General features: G+C 40.0%; 1 pseudogene across 1 annotated transcript; it reads right to left on the reverse strand.

Annotated features, from left to right (window-relative positions):
- Window positions 1-6,427: 6,427 nt before the first annotated feature.
- LOC102420473 lies at window positions 6,428-6,982 on the reverse strand (annotated as a pseudogene). Its single transcript, XR_002831204.1, has one exon. The product of XR_002831204.1 is annotated as a 60S ribosomal protein L21-like (transcript).
- Between the last annotated feature and the right edge of the window lie 3,657 nt (window positions 6,983-10,639).

Below are 10,639 nucleotides of genomic sequence, written 5' to 3' on the forward strand. Positions count from 1 at the left end.
CCATTTTACTTACACTCAGGCAGGTGGGAAGGCCATATACATATAGTATCGTTCTACACTCAATCAGTAGATCATTTCCAGGGTGCGGTGATCAGTGGGTGTAAGATTGGCATTTAATAATATAGATCCTTTATATAGAGGAAAAGAAGATAATTTAAATACATTAGATAAAGATAATGAGAGGAGACCTGTCACTATGGGCTTCTATTTGCGTGTGGTATGAGCCTTTTTCTCCCACCTTGCTGAGAGTTTTATCAAAAATGGGTGTTGGATTTTGTCGAATGTATTTTTCTGCATCAATTGATATGACCATGTGGTTTTTTTCTTTTAATTGTTTATGTGATGTATCACGTTTATTGATTTGCGTATATTGTACCATCCTTGCATCCCTGGGATAAATCCTACTTGGTCATGGTGTATGATCTTTCTGATGTACTGCTGGATCCGATTTGCTAAGATTTTGTTGAGGATTTTGGCATCTATGTTCATGAGGGATATTGGCCTGTAATTCTCTTTCATTGTGTTGTCTTTACCTGGTTTTGGTATTAGGGTGATGCTGGCTTCATAGAATGAGCTTGGAAGTGTTCCTTCCTCTTGAATTTTTTGTAGTAGTCTGAGGAGGGTAGGTTTTAGTTCTTCCTTGAATGTTTGGTAAAACTCCACTGTGAAGCTGTCTGGCCCTGGGCTTTTGTTTGCTGGAAGCTTTCTGATGACTGCTTCAATTTCTTCCATAGTTATTGGCCTATTGAGGTTTTTAGATTCTTCCTGATTGAGTTTTGGAATGTTGTATTTTTCTAGGAATTTGTCCATTTCCTCCAGGTTGTCTAGTTTGTTGGAGTAGAGTTGCCCGTAGTATTGTTTAACAATCATTTGTATTTCTGTGGGGTCTGTTGTTATTTCGCCTCTATCATTTCTGATTTGGTTTATTTGGGACCTCTCTCTTTGCTTCTTGGTGAGCCTGGCTAGGGGTTTGTCAATCTTGTTTATCCTTTCAAAGAACCAGCTCTTGGTTTCATTGATTTTCTGTATTGTTTTTTTGGTCTCTATTTCATTGATTTCTGCTCTAATCTTTATTATCTCCTTCCTTCTGCTCACTCTGGGGTTTTCTTGTTGCTCTCTTTCTAATTCTTTGAGTTGTAGAGTTAGATGATTGACTACCATTTTTTCTTGTTTTTTGAGATAGGCCTGTAGAGCTATAAACTTTCCTCTCAGGACTGCTTTCATTGTGTCCCAGAGGTTTTGGATTGTTGTGTTTTCATTGTCATTAGTGTCCAGGATGTTTTTAATTTCTTCTTTGATGTCATCGGTAACCCAATCAATATTTAATAACATGCTATTCAGCTTCCAAGTGTTTGAGTATTTTGGGTTGTTTTTATTGTAGTTTATTTCTAACATTATGCCATCGTGGTCTGAGAAGATGCTTTTTATGATTTCAATCTTCTTGAATTTGGGGATACTTTGCTTGTGACCCAATATGTGGTCTATTTTTGAATATGTCCCATGAGCACCTGAGAGGAATGTATATTCCGCAGCTTTGGGGTGAAGTGTTCTGAAGATGTCAATTAAGTCCATCTGATCTAGTGAGTCATTTAGGATTGCTGTTTCTTTGCTGAGTTTTTGTCTAGCGGATTTATCCAGTGATGTCAGTGGTGTATTAAAGTCCCCTACTATGATTGTATTGTTGTCGATCTCTCCCCTGATATCTTCCAGAAGTTTTCTTATGTATGTGGGTGCTCCTGCTTTGGGTGCATATATGTTTACCAGGGTTATATCTTCTTGTTGTATTGATCCCTTTAGTATTATGAAGTGGCCTTCCTTATCTCTGGTTATGGCCTTCACTTTGAGATGTATTTTGTCAGATATAAGTATTGCTACCCCAGCTTTCTTTTCCTTTCCATTTGCGTGAAAGATATTTTTCCATCCCTTCACTTTCAGTCTGTGTGAGTCCCTTCTAATGAGGTGGGTCTCTTGTAGACAGCAGATGTATGGGTCATGTTTTTTTATCCATTCAGCCACTCGATGTCTTTTGGTTGGAGCATTTAGTCCATTTACATTTAAAGTTATTATTGAAAGGTACTTGTTTGTAGCCATTTCTTTTTGTGTGTGTGTGTGGCTGTTTTCTTTCTGAGCTTGATATTTCTTCTTTTTACACCAGTCCCTTTAGCATTTCTTGCATGGCTGGCTTGGTGGTGATAAACTTCCTTAGCCCTTTTTTGTCTGTGAAGCTTCTTATTTCCCCTTCAATTTTGAATGATAGCCTTGCTGGATAGAGTATTCTTGGATTCAGTCCTTTGCTTTGCATCACTTTGTAGATTTCTGTCCATTCTTTTCTGGCCTGATGTGTTTCTGTTGAGAAATCATTTGATAATCTAATGGGAGATCCCTTGTATGTTACTTTCCGTCTCTCTCTTGCAGCCTGTAAGATTCTCTCTTTATCCTGAACATTTGCCATGGTAATTATGATGTGTCTTGGTGTGGGTCTTTTCGGGTTCACCTTGTTTGGGACTCTCTGGGCTTGTGTGACTTTTTTCTTCCCCACCTCAGGGAAGTTTTCTGATATTATTTCTTCGAATAGGTTTTCTAATCCATGTTCATCTTTCTGTTGTTCTGGCACCCCTATTATTCGTATGTTGTTTCGTTTCATGTTGTCCCAAAGCTCCCTTAGGCTCTCCTCCTGTCTTTTAATTTTTTTCTCCATTTGCCGTACAGTTTGAGTGTGTTTTGCTTCCTTGTCTTCTAATTCACTAATTCGGTCCTCCGCTTCTCCCAGTCTACTGTTGATACTTTCAATGGTGTTTTTTATTGCAGCTATGTCGCTCTTCATTTCTTCTTGGGACTTACTTAAGTTGTTGATTTTTTCATCTGTTTCTTCTAGCTTCTTGCATAAGTAGTTGAGTTTTTCATCTGTTTCTTCTTGCTTCTTGAACATCCGGTGCATGTACTCTAGGAACCTTATTCTGAATTCTTTTTCCGTCATGTTGCATATCTCTGTCTCACTTAGCTGCTTTTCTGGCGAGTCCTCCTTTTCTTTCCTTTGGGGGTTTCTTTGTCTACCCATGTTTGATCTCACTGACATGACTAGTTGTTGAGTCGTTCAGTGGCTGGACCTGGGTGGCAGTGGCTGCTCCCTGGGTGGCAGTGGCTCCTCGGGCTGTGGTTGCTCCTTGGGCGGTTGTGGTAGCAGCGGCTCCTCTGTTGATAGCAGGGCCTCTGGTGGGTGCTGTTCACAGCTGTGGTGGCTCTTCTGGCTGGTGGAGGGAGGCTTCACACACAGCAACTGTTCCCCAGGCAGAGCGTGTGGTGATCAGGAGGCCGCTGTTGCTTGAATCTTTCCGTGGAGGGGTGCAGGACTCCTCTGGGCTCTTACAGTCGCGTTGCTTGCGAGTCGTTGCCTCCGGGTTAGTAGCCGCCGGGTTAGTAGCCGATCTCTGGATGCCGGTATCAGCTACCTAAGATGGCGCGGTCTCGCCGCTGCGCTGGCGCCCAGGGGGAGGTTTCAGCCTCAATCTCTAACCATCCGCATTTTTTAGGAGTTCTCTGTCTTTCCTGGTTGCAGACTGTCTCTCAGCTGAACCTCCCCAGCTTGATCGGGCTGGTTGTTACCCGTTTCAGCTGCTCCTCCCTATCTGCTCCGGGATAAAGCACCAACACGTCCGTCTAAGCCTCCGCCATTTTCCACCCATGGCTGCAGTTTTTGACCTCTTCTTGTGCCCATGTCCTTTGTAATATGACTTTGGAGCTCCTCCCCTTAAGACGTGGAATCTATTTCCCAATCGGGACTGAACTTTTACTTGCTTTGGCCAATAGAGTGTGGCAGAGGAGATGGTGTGTTTTGTGGGCTTTTGCTTTCTCTATTGCTCTACTTCCTTTGCCATGAATAAGCCTGAACTAGCCTGCTTGAGGGATGTAAGGGAAACATGGGAAGAACCAAGGCTGTCCTAAACCAAGCAACAGACTGCCAATAGCCAGCCGGCCCCCAACATGTGAGGGAATCCAGCCAACTTCAGCAAAGCCAATACCTAGAGGACCCTAGATGACTGATTAAAGCCAATTGAGACCAGAAGCACCCAAAGACTTCTGAGCAACAATAAAGTGTTACAAGTCATTAAGTTTTGGGAGGATTTGTTATGAAGCAAGAGCTGACTGATATATTAAACTTTACCTCTATTCTCTGGACCAGAGGACCCAGGGGTGGAGCCCAGATTTCTGTTAACTTTATAATGTCCCAACCCCACAACTGGGCTGGGACATTATAAAATGCACATATCTGGGACTTTTTTTCAGGCTTAAATCAGAAATTATGGGTAAAGGGACCTGGAATTTGCATGTTTCACAAGCTCCTTAGAAATTCTTAATTATCAATAAGAGCCAATGATCTAAGCCAAAGCACACACCACACTGCATAAACTCATCTCTAGCTAGCTAGGGTCGTAGAACATAGACCTTCAAATTAAAAAATACTGTACATTTTCATTAAATTAGGAAGGAAAAACTTTGCAGATAAAACTGCAATATTTGACAAACACATACCTTTAACATAAAAATTTATGAATCAGATTTTGGCAAGGTTGGATGGCAAGGTTCCAAGGCCCTGGTTCTAAATCTAAAGCTTGACTGCACATTGGAATCAACTGGGGAGCCTTAGCAACTATTGAGCTTGAGTCCAATCCCTAGGAAATCTAGTTTAATTGATATATGGTATGGCTTGGACATTGGGATTTTTAAAACACCCCTAGCTGGTTCTAATGTGCAGTCAAGTTTGAGAACCACAGCTCTAAATTTTTCTGTGTGGCACCATTTTCAGTAAAACGAAGGGAAAAAATAAAAATAAATCAAACAACAGGTGTCTGTGGTGTGGTCATTGAGATTCCCTGTGATGGTCCAAATTACCTACTCTTCAGGAAGCCTGGTGGCTCAGTTGATATAATTTATCAGCAGCCTGTCTGTATACTAATACTAGCACTAGCAGCTCAGTGCACAAAATTTGTGCATGGGTAGGGTCCCTAGGCCTGGCCGGCGATCAGGGCCTATCAGGTTCCCCACCTCCCCGCCTCCCAGCCTCCTCCTCCCCTTGCTCCTGCAGCACTCCTCTGCCACCCCTGGTTGCCTGCCATGTTTCATGCCACCCCCTGGTGGTCAGCACACATCATAGTGAGCGATCGAACTCCCGGTCTCCTGGTCGAACTCCCGAGGGGACAATTTGCATATTATCCTTTTATTATATAGGATTGATTTAGAATGGAAGGAATCATGGGACCGAAATCTGGCCCTACCCTTCTTAAATTGCTAGCATCAAATTCATCCACAAGTTTGGATGATTTGGCACTGAATATATATAAATATAAATAATGAATATTAAAAATATGTACTTATTTAGGGGATTTTTTTTTCAAAGTACAGGTGCTTAATATGAAACTTACTGTCAATAACTGTGACTGGAGCATACATTGGATGAAAAATCTTAGTTTGATTAAACAAAGAGTGATCCTGCCGTGGCCTTGAGTGACCTTAATCTAGGTTGACAATGGTCCAACTTTACAAACATCATCATGAATAGATACCTCGATTAAATTGTCAGCACTATCACTAATGCAGTGTGTTGATGTGATGCACTCCATCCCTCTCCTTATTACTTGAGATTAATTTCTCAACATAAACAAGGATAAGAGGAGACAGAACATGACACAAAAGTTGATGGTTAAAACTTTTGCCAATTCACTAGCTGTTACCTATGCTTTTAAAACTATGATTTTAATTACTCAACCAAGCACAGTCTGAAACAGCTCTTCTACTGGACTAGTTCTTTTCTGCTGAGTCCTGGTTGTGTAATAGGAATTTAAAGATGTCAATGCTCATAATTATCTTATCTGAGATCATTATGATAATATAATAACCAACAAATACAAAATTGCTGAGTACGTACTGTGCCCTAGGTCTATGCCAAGGTCTTTGTAAGCATTAGCTTATTTAATTCTTATAATGGCTTTGGATGATAAGAGCTATTATTATTAACTATAGTTTATTCATGAAGAAACTAAAGCACAAACAGTCAAATATCTCCATATGGTTCTCAACTAATAAGCAAATAAATGCAATGGAGTCAGGATTGGATCTTTGGCTGATGGACTCATTAACCACTAGACCATATTGCTGTATGTAGCAATGTAATGACATTTACCAGAAATCAGTAAATGTAGAAACTTAGAGATATTTCCAAATCCTCTATTTTATTTTATGGATAAGAAAACAAAATCCCAGACAGATAGTGATTTGTTCCAGGTCATTGTGCAAGCTTCAAGCAGTGACAAAATTAGAATTTATTATTCCTCAGAAAATGTACTTAAAGCTTCACATATTTAAAAATGTATTAAATCTTTTTTTTTTATTTTAGAAGGGATGCTACACTTCTACTCAATTAAGAGAAACATTTTTATCAGCACAGAAGTCTTTTTTATTTTTTCCCACTTATCATGCCATGAATTCATAGGGAATGGGTTCCAGCAGCTCAGGCTCCTTTCCATTGGTTCTCACAAAGTGTGCTTCTCTAGGTGGAGCAGGCTGACGCTTCAGTTGAACCCGGGTACCTTTCTCTTTGCCTTCCTTCTTTTTCTGATCATTTTCCTTCACACGTTTCAAGAAGCTATCTCGGCTCTTAGAGTGCTTAATATGCTCAATACGTACATTAATTCTCTTGGCAAGAATCTTGCCCTTAACTTGCTTGTTCACAATAATGCCCACTGCATGCTGGGTGACATTGTAGACTCTTCCAGTTTTGCCATGGTAACATTTGTGGGGCATTCCTTTTTGAACAGTGCCCATTCCGTTGATGTCCACCATATCACCTTGTAGATTCGCATGTATGTGGCCAAAGGAACAACTCCATGTTTTCTAAAAGGCCTAGAGAACATATAGCGGGTGCCTCTCCTCTTTCCCTTTGTGTTAGTCATTTTGGCGAATTACTGGAAGATGGCGGTTCCAGCCGAAAGGCTAAAAATGTATTAAATCTTGAATATTTATTCATAAAAACCCAAGTTCAAGGAACATTTTCATGTGCCAACACATGCAAAATGGTTAGCTCAGTGCCTGGTACACAGTGGGTATTCAAAAAATATTAATACCTTCCTTGGAATTTTCACTAAGATGCTTTCTCTATTAATTATTCAGAAGAATAAAAAAAAAATCCTTGATCTCTACCCAGTACACTCTCTTAAAACACCCTCTCTTCTTAGTTTCTCCTGATTTCCATCTCTGAAAATGTCATTTTTAGTCTTCTTCAAGGCTTCTTTTCCTTCATCTGTTCCTTAATGCTAATGTTTCTAGATTTTGTCCTCAATTCTCATCTCTTCCCAGCCTGCACATCCTCCCTAGGCAATCTCCTCCTCCTCTTGCTTCACCTACTTCCTGTGTGCCAATGAGTTCAAAAAATGTATCTTGAGGTTAGCAATCTCTCCTGAGCTACAGTCTTATTGCATAAACTGCCTGCTATATACCTAGATGTCATCCTTCCTGAGGTTTAGGGTCAATATGATTCAATGTAGAGCATTTGAGGGGATGGTGCTGGTGACAGGTGTTTTATGGGATGACTAAAGTTTCAACCTAGTTTTCTGAAATGAATTACTTGCCCTCCAACATTTTTCAGAAAAAGCAGAGTATTTCAATTTACAGACATGTCCAGTGGGTTAGCCTGCTCTGCTTGCAGGTCAAGTCCAGAACTCATCATTTGAAAAATTTATTTTAAAGCCTCTGTCTATTTTAGAATATAAAAGTCTTTTTCTTTTTCCTTTATTTTTTAAGTATAACTATATATTTACATATATATAGGCATGTATTTATACATATATGCATACCTATATATACATACATATATATATATACATAAACTAGTATATATATGCAAATTTCCCCATCATTTCTCATAGCATGATGGAGAGGTAGTTGAATGGGGTAGAGGCGGAGGCCACAACACTCACATAGTTTTTCATAGCAAGAAAATTTTCATCCGACCGCCTACACACTCTCCAAGAGTGAAATGTTTATCAAAGTGTTCACAGATTGCGCCATGCTGCCACAGAACCATCTGAATGTGCCCAGAACCATCTCAATTACCAGGTATTCATATGCCTCCCACAGATTTTTCTACAGGGGCACGGCACTGAGTTAGGTGTATTGTTTCTATTCGCCTGTCTATCACAGACACAGGGCCATCCGACAGCCAAGTCAGGGGAGCAGTGATCCAGAGGAAGGGAAAAGCAGGCAGGAAGATGCACTTTCCTGGTGAAGACAGGAGAAAGCTCCTTCCTGTGTGTGGCTGCAGGGCCTTAATCCACTGAGGCGGAAAGGTCCACTCCCAGGTGGTGCTTGGCACACATACTTAGTTTTATGAGACTATTATTTCTGAGTCCAGGTTTCATTTGCACTCCGTGCAGTGCATATTCCTAAATTCAATTTCCCTTAGGCACAAAATATAATACCTCTGTTATACCTTATACTCTGGCTATGGTAAAACATATAAAGGAGGGAGATAATTTTTATTTCTAATTCTCATCTCAATTTGTCAACCAATTTTTACCTATAATATAGTTGTTTTAATATTAGTGATATTTCAAATTCCTCCTGAACATGGATCATTGCCTATACATTGAGTGCTTAATTAGTGCTATTTATAATAATAAAAGCATAAGAATTAGACCAGACAGCCAAACGACTTTCCGGACATCCTTCTGGACAAAGCCAGGGCTGGGAGGGCTGAACCTCTTGCATGAATTTTGTGCATCAGGCCTCTAGTTATTTTACAAAATTCAGAAAACTACATGTATACATTCTATAATTAAAGCTCTCCATAAATTAGCATTTGTTATATTATGTGGTTAAAAGTACTTAACTATATACAGCTTTTTAACTTTTACATATAAAATTTTGTTAATTTCAAAAGCTTGAAATCATAGCATAGTAGAAAGGGTGAGTCACACAATGCTTGGATTTTTAAACTTCTTTCATATTTGTGTGACTGTGGCCAAGTTGCTTTCTTTTAGCTTTAGTTTTCTTATCTGTGAATTGGTAATAACAATGTTTACATCTCAGTTGTTTCTAGGATCAAATGAAACTCCTTGTAGAGGTTAGCTCCAAGCCCCTCTGCTGGGGGAAAACCCCAAAAGTCTAAATTCAGGATCCATTCCCAAGACTGACACATAGCTTTATTCAAATTCATCAGAGCTTTAATAGGAGAAAATTACATACAAGAGCAAAGCAGCTTCTCCCAGTGGTGGCCAGCCTGGAAAAATCCACACCCCTCCCTGGACAGGATCCCTTTCTATAAGGGGATCATAATAAAACCATATAGTGGGTAGTCCCATAGTCCACCAGAAAAAACAATGCATTCCTAAATTAACAGGTAATGTCAGGGAGCTACCACACTTATTAACCTCCTTCCTGGGGGCATGACCTTTATCTTTGGGCAGCATTACTGGTTGTCTGGGTAGTCAGTCAAGTCCGAGGCTACGGAGAGTTAAACAGAGAATCCAATGTTTCCCAGACATCTTTGCTGCTGGAGCCATATTACATCTAAAGTGAGTTCCCCTAACTCGCGGCCTGTAGGCCACATGTAGCCCACAATGAATATTTTTGCGGCCCAGCCAATGTAACAGTATGAAAGAAACATTTTAATAAAAATTTTGTAACTTAATTTTTACAATATCCTGTTATACATAATTATTAATAACTACAATATTCGCTAATGACTGATTACTATAATCATGTTGCATTCATTTCCCTTATGTGCCTTGCATGCAGGCACACCGTTTCTCCCCACTAATACTAGCAGTGAATATTTTAGCAGCTGATTGCCACGTCATTAGTCTTGCACTGACTTGTTTGGTGTGTGCAACAGGAAAGATTTCCCTTTCAGAGAACAAGAAAAATAGATTTATTTGTGTTATGCTTATTAATTTGTGCAGTTATTCAGTGTTTGGTAAGTTAATGTTCAAGAAAAAATATTACTTTTTATTAAAATGTTCTATTATTCTGTTAATGATTACTCATTTATTTCAGCCCTTTGTATTCAGCATGTCTCTATCGAAATAAACCTATGTTTCTATGAAAACTGAAGCTTTTGTTTTTTTGTGGCCCACATAAACTTAAACCTTGTTTATTTGGTCCATGTTAGTCTTTGAGTTTGACATGCTTGCCCTACACCCTCACCTCCTCTAGACATAGGAGAAAGGGTGAAGTGAATGCTCACCCATTTTGTTTAGCGTGGTTGGACCGGAGGTTAGAGGCAGGGACTGAGAACTGAGGAAGAGAGGAGGCTCTTGTGTGAGTGGGGCAGGAGGTCTACTAATAACAGTAATAGAGATTTGCTCTATTTGCCCTTGATTTTTCAGGTCCTAGCACTGCCCCGAATCTCTTTGCTGCTACTTTCAGAAGCTCTCACAGGTCTGACCCTCTGGCATTGCAGTTCCCCACTCCTCTCTGATCCCAACAGGTTACTTATCTTCATTGCAGACCCGCCTCCTCACTCTTCTTCCCTCCTCCCTCTCCCACAGCAGGAGGGAAAGATGATAGAGATAAAACCAATTTATAAGAAACTTGCTGAACAATGGGATTGTTTAGTTGCAAAGGAATTTGGTTAATGTCGACACTT

The sequence above is a fragment of the Myotis lucifugus genome, unplaced genomic scaffold (assembly GCF_000147115.1).
Source record: "Myotis lucifugus unplaced genomic scaffold, Myoluc2.0 scaffold_188, whole genome shotgun sequence".
In the NCBI taxonomy this organism is placed as follows: Eukaryota; Metazoa; Chordata; class Mammalia; order Chiroptera; family Vespertilionidae; genus Myotis; species Myotis lucifugus.